Below are 17,797 nucleotides of genomic sequence, written 5' to 3' on the forward strand. Positions count from 1 at the left end.
AGCTTTCAACTTTTTATCAGAAATAATTTTCAAAGTCCTTCAAAAAGTTTACTAACTTTTCATAATTTGCAAAATAGCTAAGTATTGAAGATAACGTGTGAATATATTTAAAAAATCTACTAACTTTTCATAATTTTCAAAATCACAAAATTTTGAAGATAACTTTTGAACACATTAAAAAATATTTTTAAAATTGAGATTTTAATATAACAGTTTAAAAATGAAGAATTAATTAAGATAACTGTTAAAAAATTGTTTAAAGTAGTTTTCAAAAATAATTTTTGCAAAATATTAAAGCAATTAAAAAAAAACAATTTTCAAAACTAAGTTTGCAAAATTAAAGAAGTTTTCAAAAACAATTTTGCTAAAATAATTTTGAGGAAGTGAAAATATTTTCCAAAAATGATTTTGTGAAAATACTTTCAAGAAAATGAAAACAGTTTTAAAAAATAAGTATGCAAAAATATTTTCAATGAAAAAGACTTTTAATTAATCCTACACCTGAACCTGACATTATTTCAAAATAACAAACTCAAAAGTGCCCCTAACTGTTGAAGAAAAATTTTGAATTAAAGATTTTGTAGAAAAAAACTTCAAAGTAATTTTGTCAAAATAATGTTAAACAAAATTTTCTAAGTGACAAAAGTGATTTTACAAGTACAATTAATAACTTTTCAAAAATTATTTCTATATATTTAAATTTTTCTAAGCAGAAAACCCTTTTGAAAACAATTTGTATAAAAGAGTAACACAAAAAAATTCAAAGAAAAATTTCTAAATAATATTTTCAAGAAAGAATAAAATTTCTAAACAAATGGTTAAAGATTTAAAAAAAATGATCCTCCCCTTGAATTTATTACACCCCTTGAAGTTAACACTCCCCCTTAAGTTAACACTCCTCCTTAATAGTTCAAGTTAATTTAAGATTTAATAGTTGAATTAAGATTTAATAATTTAAGTTAATTTATAATTTTTTAAAATAGTTATTTAAAAAAAAAAAATTAAAAGTTTTTTAAAATAATTTTTAAAATAGTTTTTAAAATAGTTTTTAAATTAGTTTAATTTAACTTAGTTTAATTTTAATTTAATTTAGTTTTAGTTTAATATATTTTAATTTAATTTGAATTTAATTTATTTTTAATTTAATTTTGTTTTAGTTTAATTTTAAGTTTAATTTTAAGTTGAGTTTTAAGTTTGAAGTTTAAGTTTAAGTTTAAAGTTTAATTTTTTAAGTTTTAACTTAAGTTATGTTTTAGCTAAGTTTGTTTTTAAATTTAGTTTAATTTAAGTTGAGTTTTAAATTAAGTTAAGTATTAATTTAAGTATAATTTAATTTTAAGTTTATTCTTAATTTTATGTTTAATTTCAAGGTTAATTTTAATTTTTATTTTAGTTAATTTAATTTTTAGTTAAGTTGATTTTTAGTTAATTTAATTTCAATTTATTTTATTTTAATCTTAATTTAATTTAAGTTTTAGTTATTTTAAATTTTAATTTAAGTTTTAAGATTAATTTAATTTGTATTTTAATTTCAATTTCAAGTTAATTTAATTTAATTTAAATTAAATTAATTTTAATTTAAAGTTAAATTTATGTTTAATTTTTATTTAAATTTAATTTAAAGTTTAAGTTTAATTTGAATTTAATTTAATTTGTAAAATACAGTATCCTAAATATTAATTAAATAATATGGTTAAATAGAGGAATAACCTTAATGAATTTTTTTTTGAAATTTTTAGAAATTTTATGAAAATTTTTCGAAGGTTGTATGGTGTAGATTATGAGGATCAATTATAAAACATGTTTATACGAGGAAAAATTTAATTTTTCCTTTACTTCTCTTTTTCTTTGCACCGTACCCTAAGCCCGACGCCGACCCCCATTCCTCCTTCTCGGTTTCTTCTTCCCGAGCCTCCTCATCTTCCCAAATCGACGGCGTTTCCTCTCCTCCCCTCGCGTACAAAATCGTTGGCGGAAGCCTCGAGGCGAAGCCTCCTCTTCCCCGAGCCCAATCGTCTTCCTCTCGATCTTGCGGCGCTGCCCAAGAACCAATCGACCACCTGCCCAAGACGAGAAGTGAGCAACACTGAGCCCTAGCTTCCTCCCTGAGCCGATGTCGCCTCCTTGTCGGAGGCCAGATCGGAGACTTTACCGGTCGAGGGAGAGCCGTCGTCCTCATGTGCCCTAGTCCCGAATCACCATCGACCATTTCTGGTTTTCCGATCAGAGGCGCCATCTTTGTATGAAACAATTTTTGGCCAATAAGGGAGGGTCCGAGCCCTAGTTTGGCCGGTGTGCTGGTGTTGAGGTATTACCATCGATCTCTCCTTGGTTTCCTTCTGCCCGATCGCTGACCCCTGAAGTAGTTCTACCGGCACCTTTCTACCGGCACCTCTGGTTACAGGACCCTAGCAGCAGGGACTTTCCTACTGGATTTTGGCCATTGCAGTAGGTCAGAGGACCTTAGAGGTAGTGAAGATTGTTTGGGCCAGATCTGCGATTTCTGGAGAGGAAGCCAAAACAAGTGTTGTGGAGGTAAGGAAGTCTGTGTACAGGGTTTAGGAGTTTTACATGCTTCGTGTTTGATTTCTTTTCAGTTTTAGGATATCTAGTTGTTTTCAATGACCATTGTAGCTGCGGCTAGAAATTCTGGAAGTGAGTTCTTCAGGATTAGATCAGTGGCTGAGACATCGGATTTGGGTAAGGTTTTGAGTTAATTTATGTTGTGTTGACTTGTTAGAAATGAATTTGCTGCATGGATCAATTAAAGAATTGATAATGCTGGGTTAAACCTAACTCAATCATCTAATTGATATTAGATAAGAGTTAGGCGGTAATTAGGGTTAAACTAGTTTAACTCAGATGGGTGGTTAATTAATGGTAGTACATTGATTAGGGTTTTTCCCTAACTAGTGTTGGGGATGTATTTAGCTAATTAATTCAAAGGAACTTAGCTAAATAAAATACTTTGACATAGGACTCTGATTTGTGACGAGCTACCTTACGTGGGATTACCTTTGGCACGCACTATATTGGAGGCAGGTACCTTGACTTATCTTTAAATATTGTCATTTGATATGCATAATAGTTTTTAACAAGTAGTAATGATTATGTTCATATCTGTATCGGTTTATCACTACTAGTTACCTGTTGCATGCTTGTTTTTACTTGCCTGTTTTACATTTATATCTGCTTGATTATATATATGCTCATAGAGGTGTGACAAACCATGCCTTATAATACATCGAACTAGACATTTATCATATCTAACATGTGTACCTAGATCTTCATATTTGATCCATCTATTTTTGGTACAGGTTTTATGGAGGTAGATATGACCAGGATTATCATGCTTAGTGTCATGCACCATCTTACATGATTGCATGCTGAGCAATTGGTAGCCCTATTATTGTTGAGCTCATCGTCAGTTATATAGATCTGCACACACAACCACTCATGGGTTAGTGGTATATCAGGCAGGGTGTGTGGTAGTTTGCTCTATCAGTGCTCTGCTGGTCCACTCATGGGTAGCGTGACGCAACGTGGTAGTACGTCAGAGATCCCTCCTCTGAACTGTCTCAGGGAGATGAGAGCATTGAGCTCCCCCACTTATGATTTGGGGTAGGAGGATAGATGTACTCCGACAACATCCTTTCCATTCGGCTACTTATCAGGAGCAGTGATGGCAGAGTGCACAGTTGTCATAGCCCTATCCACTCGGTCTCACCATCGTGTGTAAGATGGCTGACTGGCGTCAGGGATGACCATGTCATATGCATCATATGCATGATTACATTTATTGCTTGTGCTTGCTGTACTTTATTTGTTGCATATTGGATGGATGCATATGTTTGACATGCATACAGGGGCATGTTACTTTTGGTCTAACAACCTTATTATTCTGATAGGAGGTTCTGGTGAGTACAACTTCTCCTTTCCTTTCAATTTTGCATTTTCCATTATTATTCTAGGAGATTGTACGCATAATTGTTACTTTTGGTTATTTTTTTACTGTGCATGCCAACTTGGTATCCGCTGAGTGTTGGACTCACCCCGTTGATTATATCTATTTCAGGTTGAGGCCGTCAGGAGATTCCAGTCGCTAGTCTCCACTTTGTGTCACGATGATTTTCTTCTTACGGACTTGGTTCCTTGTTTTTGTGATGATCTACTTGTTGATCTATATACTTGTAATTATACTCGAGGATTTTTATCGAGTTTTGGTCTACTACACTTATTTTTCCGTTGCGTTGATTTCTCTGTTGTGTTACGTGTTTTCCGTCGTAGTAGTAGAGTAGTTTTAGTTAATATAAATTACATGGTTGTGTCAGCCAGAGGCTGAAATATATAAACTGTGTGGATTATTAGTTATGTTGGTTATTATTGTTTCGACCGTGTTGGCCAAGGTTTGTGTAAAATACGGTAATCAAATAATAATTAAATAATAATATTATTGGAGAAATAACCTTATAGAATTTTTCTAAAATTTTTAGAAATTTTTCGGGATTTAAATTGAGTTCGTAAGACTCGTTTTGAGAGGATGAATCAGTGGGGGTAGGTGGAGGCCTATTTGGAACATCATTTAAGTGGGAGTTGATTGAGAAATTAACTTAGGGTTTGATTAAATTTAACCTAAGTATATAATCCCTATTTCATTTCCTTTCTTTCCGAATTCTTTTTCCCCTTTGCGCGCGAGCTTTCTTCCTTCCGAGGCTTTCTCTTGCGATTCCTCTCCAGTCGATCACTGATGTAGACAAAGGCTCTTCCCCGACACTTCTCTTCCTCCTCTCTCTTGGTTCCCACCGCATCTCTGGCCAGAGCCGACGATTCTTGATCGCGCTAGTGATGTCCGTTCCGATTGCCGATGTCGAGCCTCCCTCTTCCCTTTCCCTCTCGTGCTGCTGCGATCCGTCGACCCACGAGATGCCGGAGCCAAGCCGCCCCTCTTCAGATGCTATCGCCATTCAACTACCATTGGCTGAGCCTTCGCATCTACTAATCTCAACAAGCATCGAGCACTCGAGCCCCTATTCGGTCGTGCCCTAGCTCAAGATTTCCATTGCCATCGCATAGCCGACCGCATGGGTTGGTCTTCGGCCAAGAGGGGGGATAAAGGTGAGCCCTAGAATGGATTACTCCTCCTCATCAACTTGTTTGCTGGAGAGTGACCGGTTGCTCTACATCAGCCGGATTGAAGTGGGTGACACCACCTGGAAGCGACCGAATCAAGGTAAGCTTCATCCGGAATTGTGTGATTTCAAAGATATTATCCCCTTTGTGATGTTCTTCTTGATCTGGACTTAAGGGGATTCATTGGATCAAGGTATTGGTGGATTTCCCTTGCTGCTGAAGCTATTGGAGGTCTCGGTGAAGAAGTGAGGGTCTGTTGAGGTGAGTTTGTACTATGGATTAGGTTTTCTGCAACTCCTTTATTGTATATTTCATTTTCTGGATTAATACTTAGAAGAGTTGGTGTATGGTTGATTGTTGTGGCTTCCGAACAGTATTTAGCTTGATTGTGAGCTACTGGATTCTGCCCAACCTCAAAGTAAGTTCTTCTAGTAGAATACCGTTGTGATTCTTATTTGTATGTGGGTAAATTAGGTTTTCTAAGGGGTGTAGGGTTTTGTTCTTGTTTATATTAAATAATAGTGAATGGATGTATTTCTTAATCCACATTGATACTAGATTATCATGTTAAAAATCAGATTTAGTATTGGATTGAAACCTATGGGTTTAGGTGAAATAAAAAGGTGAATTATATTGGAACCTAATCTAGTTGATTATGGAAAGTTAGGGTTATTTTATTTTGAGCAATTATGAAAGGAGAAGTGGCTTTAATTTATTTAATAGAAGGGGGCATTAATTAGGGTTAGTTAATGCGTTAAGGATAGCTATTTCTTTGATACATGATTTATACATTGTAGTATATGTATATTCTTGATACATTATATGATATAAGACCTTGATCGAGAACGAGCCGCGTGACGTGGGAGGTTTTGTTGATACGAATATATAGAGGCGGGTATTTCTTCCTTGGCTTCTATGTAGTTTTCTTTTGAGCTTAGTGTATGGTTATTATTTGATGGATTAGGCTGCTTTACCTTATATCATGTTTGTTTGTTGATTTCGTGCTTGATACTTATGCTTGATCTTTGAAGTTTCTAGTTATATCATATATAGTCTCAACTCTTGATTTCTACTCTACTGCATATACACGTGTATAGTATGTATTGTAGGGGTTGTTTGGTTGATTTGAATTATCATGCTGTTTATGCATATGATGTGGATTGTACGTAGGTTGGTATGTGTTATAGAAGTTATCATATTGACCGTACATGTGCATGCTGTATGTACACACACATTTGTTATGTACTTTTGGAGGAGTTGTGTTGATTGTATATTTGTTGTTTATACACGTGTCTGATGTGTTTTTACTAGAGGATACATGTTGATTGTACTTATGTTCTGTGTACATGTCTGGTGGGAGTATTGGAGATTTTTGGTTGATATTATACACGTGTAGTTGTGTACATGTGTTTGGTGGGATATATGGAGGTATCATGACGATTATACTCATGTTGTGGGGTATTTATGTAGATTGGATTGTTGTATTGATGATGACAGTGTCTGTATCATGATTATATGTATATATATCATGTTCATCATTCATTGCATCGAACGACCATTGTCTCCCTTGTGGTTGAGAGGTTTGTCATTCTTTTATAGCTGTCCATTCTGCCACTGATGGAGAGTGGTAGCTAGGAGTGGAGCTAGTCCTATTGCGTTTACTCGGCCGCTCAGTGTTCTGTCAGCCTCGATCACTCTGGAGTAGTGAGTCTTGAGGGTACAGTAGTCAGAGGGCAAGAGATGTGAGTGGTGAGGGACCCTTAGCTATGTAGTTTGATAACTACTTAGCTTACCATCCGCTTCTGCCGCCTATAGCGATGCATGTACTGGAGGCTAGTACAGTTTGTCACGGACCCAAGCCTCTCAGTCATACAAGGGTCGTGGTGTCTAAAGAGGTGGCGGGGGTGACCATGGAGCATGCATACGCATTTTTACATATGATGTGCTGTGCATCTATGGAGATATATTTGCATACATACCTAGTAGATACTAATAGCATGTGATTGTGATGTGTTACACTTGTTTGAGATATGATTGTTACATATGGTTGTCATGCTGCATACATGTCATTTATTTTACATGTATATGCAGTCACATATATATTGCACAGGTGTCACGAGTAGGTCCGTTGCAGATCCGGTGAGTTTACTGATCATTGTACCATATGTCGATTCCAGATTGGGTATGTATTTATCATTATGTCAGATGTAATTTATGCAGTTTATATGTCAGCTATGATCATTATACTATGTGGGATAGACTGGTACAGGTAGTTGTGTTTATTGGATATGTCAGTATGATCATGTTCTTTATTCTCTTTTGAGACTGTATACCTTTGATCTCCATATTTATTTATGGACCATGCACTATTCTGTCTATTACCCGCTGAGTTATCTATATTCACCACCACATTTATACCTTTATGTGTTCAGGTAGCAGTAAGATGGTTGGAGTGTCACTTGGAGTATCTTGTCTACCGGTCCTATGTCACATCCGAAGACCGCTTCGAGTTTCGTTTACACTTTACTTGTATTTGGTATCTAGTGTATTTGGTGTTGTTGTTGTATTTATGTGGTTGTGGTTGTTGTTGTTGTATAAAGCCTAGTCGACTAGCAGTTGTTGTTTTTGGTTTGTACGGGCTTTGCTTATCATTTTTCTGCTGTGTTGGTTTTTAGTACAGCTGAGTGGATTGTTAAATATATATATAACTGTGTGGTTGTGTTTATTTTGTTCCAAACGAGTGGGATGATGATATATACTGCGTGGTTGTGTATATATTCCAACCGCATGTGGCTGATATATTTTGTATGTATGTATGCTTCATATTATCATTCGGTATAGGGGAGATGTTGTCAAAATTTTTTGATAGGGACTCCTTTGGGGGCGTGATAATTTAGTGGTATCAGAGCAGGTTTATGATGCTTATTTTTCATGTTTTGGGATTTTATGTTTCGATTTTCTTGATGTGACTTTTCAGGTTTTGGGACCAAGCAGCAACGGGACATTTCCAGGCTATAGGAGGTATGTTTGCATATTGTTATCATACTTTTCTGTTGGTATATGTATTGTTATCCATGATAGTTAGGTATAATATGTATTAGTACGCATTTGTTAGTACATGTCTAGTTGTTTGTAGCATGCATCCCATGTGTTCGGTCAATCATTGATCACGGTTGACCCTACTGGAGATCAAGGATTACAGTCTCAGGGGATTCGTCATATCATACTACCAGTAGTTTTAGCTTTTGTGACTACTAGTTGGTTGAGAGTTAGAGTCATATATGTTGGAGGATCGGTGGCCGGCTTGAAGGGGGGTTGGATAGACGGCACCCCCAAATAACTCGCTTTCACCCTACACTTGTTAGTGCGCAACGGAAATACAAACTAATACAAACAAGTAGAAAGCTAAACACTATAAGAAAGAGCAAGCAAACCGCTAACACGTTCATTTAACGTGGTTCGGAGATTAGGGCTCCTACTCCACGGCTTGTCCTTGAGGTGGACGATCCTTATCCGTCGGTGGATTAGCCCCCGGCAAACTCCGGCTATCTCAAGTCGCCCCTTGTGGGTGGAGAAACCTCACCACAAACACACCAAGACCTCTTGGATTACACAAGCACTTGAGAACTCTTGTGACTACTAATTAGGCTTTAACCAAGTCTAATTTCGTCGCCTTGGCCGGCCATACCAAGCTCCTTCTTATAGAGCTTGGAACAAAATAACCCTGCTGTTTTACCGTTACCAGTCGACTGGTGCCAACCCAACGGCTCTCTCAACGGTTCTCTACCAATCGACGCTACAGTGCACCAGTCGACTGCTACAGTGCATCAGTTGACTGCTACAGTGCCGTCAACTGCTACAGTGCCCTGTTGACTGCTACAGTAACCTCCCCTGGATTTTTTTTCCCGAGTACAATCTCTCATGCACTCGTACCCTCACGACTCACTTGACTCTTCTTTGCAGTTTTGACCTCTTGCCTTCAAGCTTACTTCCTTTGTCTCTCGTCCCTCGGATGCATCCAAGCCCGCGGCTCGTCCCCAATGTCATCCTTCACGTATGTCTCGAAGTCGCTTCCATCAGCTCTTGTCCTTGCTGCCTTGTCCACGGTCCCTCGGATGCTCCATCCTTCACCGGACCCGAAGCCGTCAACCTGAGTCACATGTGTATCCTGCAGTCCTGCACAACTCAAGTACACATATCAAATAACAAGGGTAAACCTAACTTAAACCCTTTGCCCAAACACCAAAACACATGGTCCCGCGGACCATTGGGATTGCTCCAACAATCTCCCCCTTTTTGGTGTTTGGCAATACGTTTAAGTTAGGGAAAACAAATAGCAAATAAACATGCTAATACAATGGACTTACGATGCCAAGGCTACACACTTGGACTTACTCCGCCGAATGGACTTACGATGCCAATGCTACACACTTGGACTTATAATGCCGAATGGACTTACGTTGCCAAGGCTACACACTTGGCAACCGCCAAAACAATGCACCAAGCATTGGAACCTATCACAAGGCTCCCCCTATACCTATGCTCCCCAATGAGCTAGGATTTTTACAACGGGCTTTTTAAGAACCTATCCCAAGGCTCCCCCTACACCTATGCTCCCCAATGATCTAGGATTTTTACAACGGGCTTTTTAAGAACCTATCCCAAGGCTCCCCCTACACAAAGGTACTTTCAGGTTTTCCCAACTAAACCTTACTTCTCCCCCTTTGCCTAACATCCAAAAAGTTCTCCAACAATATCCCAATTGTTGAAAATTTATCATCCAAACTGACTCTAAACTCATGTATTAATCCCCCTTGGATCCCATACATCTAAGTGAGTTGACATGGTCACAAACCAATGCTGAAAACAGTTTCAGACTGGTATCAGTCGACTGCCCTAAGTGCCAGTCGACTGCCCCCCTTCGACAGAACCTTACAGAAACATTCTGTGGTCGAAATCTACTGTTACCAGTCGACTGGTATCATCACCAGTCGACTGGTATCATCACCAGTCGACTGGTATCATCACCAGTCGACTGGTATCGATAAAATGAGCTTACAGAGCCATTCTGTGCTCAAAAACATTGTTACCAGTCGACTGGTATCTGTACCAGTCGACTGGTACCCTATTTCTGAAAAAATCAGCCTTTTCAGGCCACCTTCAGAAATGCACCAGAAATTCCCTAGACCTCCAAAAATTCCCAAATTTTGTGGAGAGGTCTATTGTACCCTTGTCTACTTGGGAAAAATACATTACAAAATGTATCTATTACCAATCCCAAGATTGACACAAAATCCAAAACTAACTAAATGGTTCAATTGAACCTTGACCTAAAGTCCTAGTTTTGGCTTCCTTTTGATGTATTTGCCCATACCAACCCACAATGCATCCCTAGTATTGGTTTATATGTCATTTATACATCCAAAACCAATTATCATGCTATATGACCCCAAATGTCATATTTCTTGCATGAAACACAAACCATGTGTGCCAAATCCCTAGGTTTGAGACTCAAGTCCGTCTCTAAACCATTTGGCACACTCCATGGCTCCTCTAGACTCCCAAGTAGTACCCACCTGAGATCCATTGGCCATGGGTCCCAAATTGACTCTTAGAGCTCCCCCTAGAGCTCTTAGCCTTAGCCACCTCCCTAGGTGACTCATCCATAATGGCTAGGCCACATCGGTCCACCCCCGGTGACACTTGGCCTACAAACGTAACTTTCTTAACCTTGGACACCTTATCCTTGGTTAATTTCTTCTTACCATTAAATGACTTTCCCTTACCATTTATTGGCTTCTCCTTGCTATAGTCATATGCAACCCTAGCATAAGACTTTCCCTTAGCTTTGGAGGACTCTCCCTTGCCCTTATCATGTGCCACCTTAGCACATGGTCTCCTTTTGACCTTGGAGGGACTAGATCGGTATCCCAAGCCCGATCTATCATTGTTGGGTTTTTGGCTACCCAACACCATACTTAATCCCTTAGATCCAATAGTGAATCTCTTAAGGAATTTCTCTAACCCATCAAGCTTTGCCTTCAAAGCTTGATTCTCCCTTTCTAGGTTCCTAACCCTAGATGCAACATGTCCACCTTGGACATTCCTAGACCTACCCTTTCTAGGCATATGTCTCCCCTTCTTGGGATTAATGCCTTGGTTCTCTATTACCTTCTTCTCCTTAGGTAATGAGAATTTAACTTTCCTAGGTCTATCATGTATAGGTCTCCTAGGGTTATGATCTACATTAACCCTATTCTTATCATGATATTTAAATCCAAAATTTTTCATTGCTACATAATGATAATCATTAATTTTCCTAGCATGCTTGGAAGAATGAAAATTTGAATTACAATTCAAATTAGGGTATACCTCCCTTACCCTTGAAGCTCCCCCTTGATTTGAGCTCTTCTTCTTCTTCTCCCATTTCTTTAGATGCGCTAGCTTCTTAATTTCTCCCTTCTTGGGGCATTTGGTGTGGTAGTGGCCCTTCTCTCCACACGTGAAGCATATGATGCGCAATCTCCTCCTTTGGGCTTCTTCACTCCTACAACCCATGTTAGTATTCAAAATAACTTGATTGGGTTTAGGAGTTACCTTCTTCTTACCCAATGGACACCTACTCTTGTAGTGTCCCTTCTCATTGCAACCGAAGCATATTATGTGATCTTTTGACATTGCTTCGGTGCAGGTGCTCACTAGGTTGACCTCCAAGACCTCTTCTTCATCCTCTTCACTTGTCTTGGACTCTTCTTCAACCCTTGAGGATGTTAATGATGCTTCTTCATCCTCCTTCTCCTCCTCGGAAGTTGAGCATGAGTTAACTTCCGGTTGCTCCTCCTCTTCTTCTTGAGCCATTAAAACCATCTCCTTGGGCTCCACATCCGATTGGTCCTTCTTCTCCTCTTGGACCACTCCATCACTTTCTTCGGATTTTTCTTCTTCTTCTTGTGTAGGCAAAAATTCCTCCCATGGAAATTTCTTCACTTTGCTCCACAATTCATGGGCGTTCTCATATTTACCTACACCACTTATCACATTATGAGGCAATAAATCAATTAAAATTGCTATTACCTTTGAGTTTGCCTCCGATCGTGAGGTTTGCTCCTCCGTCCAATGTCGTGTTCGGAGCTTCTTTCCTTTCTTGTCCTTTGGGACTTTGAACGGTTCATTTACCACCATCATGGTGTCCCAATCCGTGTTGAAGAATATCTCCATCTTCATCATCCAATAGGTGATGTCCCCAAGGCTTCCTCCTTCAAACTTTGGAGGGACAATCAACCCGGCCATCTTCTTATGTGTTGCTCTTCTCCGGCGGTTAGTCCGATGGAGAGCGTCCTCGCTCTGATACCACTTGTTGGAGGATCGGTGGCCGGCTTGAAGGGGGGTTGGATAGACGGCACCCCCAAATAACTCGCTTTCACCCTACACTTGTTAGTGCGCAACGGAACTACAAACTAATACAAACAAGTAGAAAGCTAAACACTATAAGAAAGAGCAAGCAAACCGCTAACACGTTCGTTTAACGTGGTTCGGAGATTAGGGCTCCTACTCCACGGCTTGTCCTTGAGGTGGACGATCCCTATCCGTCGGTGGATTAGCCCCCGGCAAACTCCGGCTATCTCAAGTCGCTCCTTGTGGGTGGAGAAACCTCACCACAAACACACCAAGACCTCTTGGATTACACAAGCACTTGAGAACTCTTGTGACTACTAATTAGGCTTTAACCAAGTCTAATTTCGTCGCCTTGGCCGGCCATACCAAGCTCCTTCTTATAGAGCTTGGAACAAATCAGAACCTGATTTGCCCGTTACCAGTCGACTGGTCCTTGCACCAGTCGACTGATGCCAGCCCAACGGCTATCTGCTACAGTGCATCAGTCGACTGGTCCATACACCAGTCGACTGCTACAGTGCGCTACAGTAACTGCTACAGTGCACTACAGTAACTGCTACAGTGTGCTACAGTAACTGCTACAGTGCCACTACAGTAAAACCCTAAAACTAGGATTTTACTCCGAGTACAATCTCTCATGCACTCGTACCCTCACGACTCATTTGACTCTTCTTTGCAGCCTTGACCTCTTGTCTTCAAGTCTACTTCCTTTGGCTCTCGTCCCTCGGATGCATCCAAGCCCGCGGCTCGTCCCCAATGCCATCCTTCGCGTATGCCTCGAAGTCGCTTCCCTCGGCCCTTGTCCTCGCTGCCTTGTCCACGGTCCCTCGGATGCTCCATCCTTCACCGGACCCGAAACCGTCAACCTGAGTCATATGTGTCACCTGCAGTCCTGCACAACTCAAGTACACATATCAAATAACAAGGGTAAACCTAACTTAAACCCTTTGCCCAAACACCAAAACACATGGTCCCGCGGACCATTGGGATTGCTCCAACAATATATCAGTTTCTATTATTATTAGTTGGGTAGTGGATGATATTTGTATACTTATGTTGACTCAGTTTGTAGAATACCGGTTTATTTCTGTTAGTTTGGTTAGTTTAGGATTAATTTACCTGGTTGACTTGTGTAGTTGCGGTTTGACTTACCTTAGTTGGTTTCGTGCTCTTGTTAGTTTGGTTAGTAGATGATTAATTTAGATTCTTTTGGGTTTTGTCTATAGAGGACCGATTTACCCTTGTTGACTTGGGTAGTTGTGTATCGATTTACCTTGGTTAGTTTCATCAGTGGAGAATTGATGTACTCTTGTTGGATCATATAGTAGTTAATCGATTTATTTATGTTGGTCCGATCAGTAGGAGACTGATTTACTCTATATTATAGGGATTCTGTTTTTGGGTTACTCGTGTTTAGTTAGATATATTGAGCACGTTTAGGTACATGACTTGTATCGGCGTAGAAAGGACTGATTAGTCGTATACCATTGTTGGCTTAGTCAGTCTATAGAGGATTGATGTATCCTATTCCATGGGGACTTTGAGCATGGATTGTCTGTACCTGGTTTGATGACTTAGAAGATACATTCGAATAGGATACCCCATGGTGTGGAAAAGTGTAAAGCTACCTGCTTAACACTTATGAGATATGGTCATTACTAGGGTGTATAACTGAGAGAGTACATTTGGATTTATGATTTGTACAGACGTGAGAGAGTTGAAGTTAGCTGCTTAGCCTTTAGTGACCCGGTACCACGTGAAGGAAGAAGCAGAGAATGCTTTTTGGAGATCAGGTCATCACTTAGTGATTTCTTTGAGGTGTTTGGAGAGAGAGTAGTTCTCTACTTCTTTCGGTAGTATGATGGTTTATAAGGCGATGGTCAGTCGACTCGCCTAATATTGTTCCATGGGAGATCCTGACTCATGGACTGATCAGATATAGTTAGATATCCTTGATGCATCTAGAGGTTTACGACCTGTAATGATACATAGTAGGTAGTATTAATTGATTAGATTATGATCTTCGAAGGATAGAGAGTTGATTGATGGATATTGGGAGATCAGGTGTGGTGATATGTTATTTGTTGATGATCTATTGGTGAATATTTGATTTGATGATATATTGGTGGATATTTGATCTAAGGATCTATTATTTGGTGTTTGATGTTGATAGTGGCATGGAGTGTAATATGTTTGTTATATATATGGATTTGTTGATTTGTAGTTGGTGATCATATCACAGATTTGTCGGGGATCTTACGGTTGAGGATGTTTATTGTACAGACATTATGAGTCATTGGTTTTATCATTTAGGCTTACAGTGCCCTACATGTTTTCATGGATTCGATGTATTTAGTATTCTTAGGATGTTTGGATCAATTTTCATTGTCTTCATTGACAATGTTGTGATCTATTCTCGATCCGAGGCGGATCACGTATACTATCTTCGCATAGTTCTAGAGATGTTCTAATAGGAATATCTATATGTGAAGTTTAGTAGTGCATATTTTGATTGTCTTCTGTGATATTTCTGTAACACATGGTCACCAGTAGGGGTAGTAGTGGATCCACAGGAAATAGAGACTGTTACCAGTTGGGAGTAGTCGTAGTCTATACCGGAGACTTGCTGTTCCTTTGGTCTGGCTGGATATTATTGGAAATTGATTGAGGGTTTCTCTAGCATTGTTATGTCATTGACTGGACTATTTAGGAAGGGTATGGCTTACGAGATCAGTTTCAGGAGTAAAACGAAAAGTTGATAACTGCACCCGTCTTAGTTTTACTTTCTAGTGTAGATAGATTTGTACTCTACACAGATGTATCGTTCCTAGGGTTTTGTACAGTTCTGATATAGCATGAGCAGAGTAGACTCGTGCTAGTAGTTAGAATTCTCGTGTAATGAGAATTAGATTCTTTGATTTCTATGGGAGATTATGTGTGTTCCCGAGTCACTTCTTATTAGGGAGGGGTTACTGCAGGAAACACATTGATCTAGATTTGCGATACATCCGAGTGACATCCGATATATAGAGACTTGGAGTATTTTTATTGGTGGAATGACATGAAGAAAGACATCGTGGATTTTGTAGCTTGATGCCTAGAATGTTAGCCAGTAGAGGTTGAACGTCGGAGATAGGATTGTATCCGTTGATTCAGATACTAGAGTGGAGTTGGGAGCTTGTTATGACGGATTTTATTGTGGGATTATCCAGGACATAGGAAGGATATGATGGTTTGGGTAATCATTGTTGGGAGATGACTTTGTTCCATAGCTATCGATTAGTAGGGCGAATTCTTTTGGATCGAGTAGCAGGATTACACTGTAGAGAGACTACCAAATCTTATGGTATATCTCTGAGCATTGTATCGGATGGAGATCCATGATTTCACATCATGGTTCTGATCGAGATTATAGTGGATTTTGGGGTCGGAGCTTCTCTTTAGTGTAGATTTTCACCCTCAGACTAATGGATAGATTGAGCGCCCCATACAGATGTTGGAGGATCTGTTGATAGTAGATTATGGGATTCAGAGGTAGTAGACTTTACCCATAGTTGGTTAGGCAGTATTGTGGGAGTAGTGGAAGCAGGATGTGTTCATAACACAGAGTTATCCCTTATGGTTGGAGATTTGTTCATGATACTTGGATGTGTAGTGTATGAGTATGTTGCTTGGATGTTACTCTTGGATAAGGATCCCTAAGTTGACCAGTAAATTTGGGGACTAAATTTTTATTAGTGGGGGAGAATGTAAAATATGACACTAAAATAATAATTAAATACTAATGTTATTGGAGAAATAACCTTATAGAATTTTTTTTGGAATTTTGAGAAATTTTTCGAGATTTAAATTGAGTCCATAAGGCTCGTTTTGAGGGGATGAATCGATGGGGGTAGGTGGAGGCCTGTTTGGAACACCATTTAAGTGGGAGCTGATTGAGAAATTAACTTAGGGTTTGATTAAATTTAACCTAAGTATATAATCCCTATTTCTTTTCCTTACTTTCCCAATTCTTTTTCCCCTTTGCGCGCGAGCTTTCTTCCTTCCGAGGCTTTCTCTTGTGATTCCTCTCCGGTCGATCGCCGACACCGACAGAGGCTCTTCCCCGACACTTCTCTTCCTCCTCTCTCTTGTTTCCCACCACATCTCTACCCTGAGCCGACGATTCTTGATCGCACCAGTGATGTCCGTCCCGATCGCCAATGTCGAGCCTCCCTCCTCCCTTTCTCTCTCGTGCCGCTGCGATCCGTCGACCCACGAGATGCCGGAGCCAAGTCACCCTCTTCATATGCTATCGCCGTTCGACCACCATCGGCTGAGCCTTCGCATATTTCCAATCTCAGCGAGCATCGAGCACCCGAGCCCCTATTCGGTTGTTCCCTAGCTCAAGATTTTCGTTGCCATCGCGTAGCCGCCCGCATGGGTTGGTCTTCGGCCAAGAGGGGGGATAAAGGTGAACCCTAGCATGGATTGTTCCTCCTCATCAACTTGTTTGCTGGAGAGTGACCGGTTGCTCTACATCAGCCAGATTGAAGTGGGCGATGCCACCTGGAAGCGACTGAATCAAGGTAAGATTCATTCGGAATTGTGTGATTTCAAAGATCTTGCCCCTTTGTGATGTTCTTCTTGATCTGGACTTAAGGGGATTCATTGGATCAAGGTATTGGTGGATTTCCCCTCCTGCCAATCACTATGCCTCCACTTCTTGAAGCTGTTGGAGGTCTCGGTGAAGAAGTGAGGGTCTGTTGAGGTGAGTTTGTACTATGGATTAGGTTTCCTGCAACTTCTTTACTGTATATTTCATTTTCTGGATTGATACTTAGAAGAGTTGGTGTATGGTTGACTGTTGTAGCTTCCGGACAGTATTTAGCTTGATTGTGAGCTACTAGATTCTGCCCAACCTCAAAGTAAGTTCTTCTAGTAGAATACCGCTGTGATTCTTATTTGTATGTGGGTAAATTAGGTTTTCTAAGGGGTGTAGGGTTTTGTTCTTGTTTAGATTAAATAATAGTGACTGGATGTATTTCTTAATCCACATTGATACTAGATTATCATGTTAAAAATCAGATTTAGTATTGGATTGAAACCTATGGGTTTAGGTGAAATAAAAAGGTGAATTATTTTAGAACCTAATCTAGTTGATTATGGAAAGTTAGGGTTATTCTATTTTGAGCAATTTTGAAAGGAGAAGTGGCTTTAATTTAATTAATAGAAGGGGCAATAATTAGGGTTAGTTAATGCGTTAAGGATAGCTATTCCTTTTGATACACGA

General features: G+C 39.5%; 1 long non-coding RNA gene across 4 annotated transcripts; it reads left to right on the plus strand.

The window, feature by feature from the left end:
* The first annotated feature begins 1,828 nt into the window (after positions 1 to 1,828).
* Positions 1,829 to 4,217, plus strand: LOC121996363. 4 transcript variants are annotated; one of them, XR_006116058.1, is made up of 4 exons: positions 1,829 to 2,308; positions 2,405 to 2,535; positions 2,635 to 2,700; positions 2,978 to 3,423. It is a non-coding gene; the product is annotated as an uncharacterized LOC121996363 (long non-coding RNA). The 4 variants fall into 4 exon arrangements; XR_006116060.1 differs by adding an exon at positions 4,076 to 4,217 and having other exon boundaries at positions 2,405 to 3,042; XR_006116059.1 differs by having other exon boundaries at positions 2,405 to 2,700.
* Positions 4,218 to 17,797: the final 13,580 nt, after the last annotated feature.

Source organism: Zingiber officinale, chromosome 6A (genome assembly GCF_018446385.1).
Source record: "Zingiber officinale cultivar Zhangliang chromosome 6A, Zo_v1.1, whole genome shotgun sequence".
NCBI classification, from domain to species: Eukaryota; Viridiplantae; Streptophyta; class Magnoliopsida; order Zingiberales; family Zingiberaceae; genus Zingiber; species Zingiber officinale.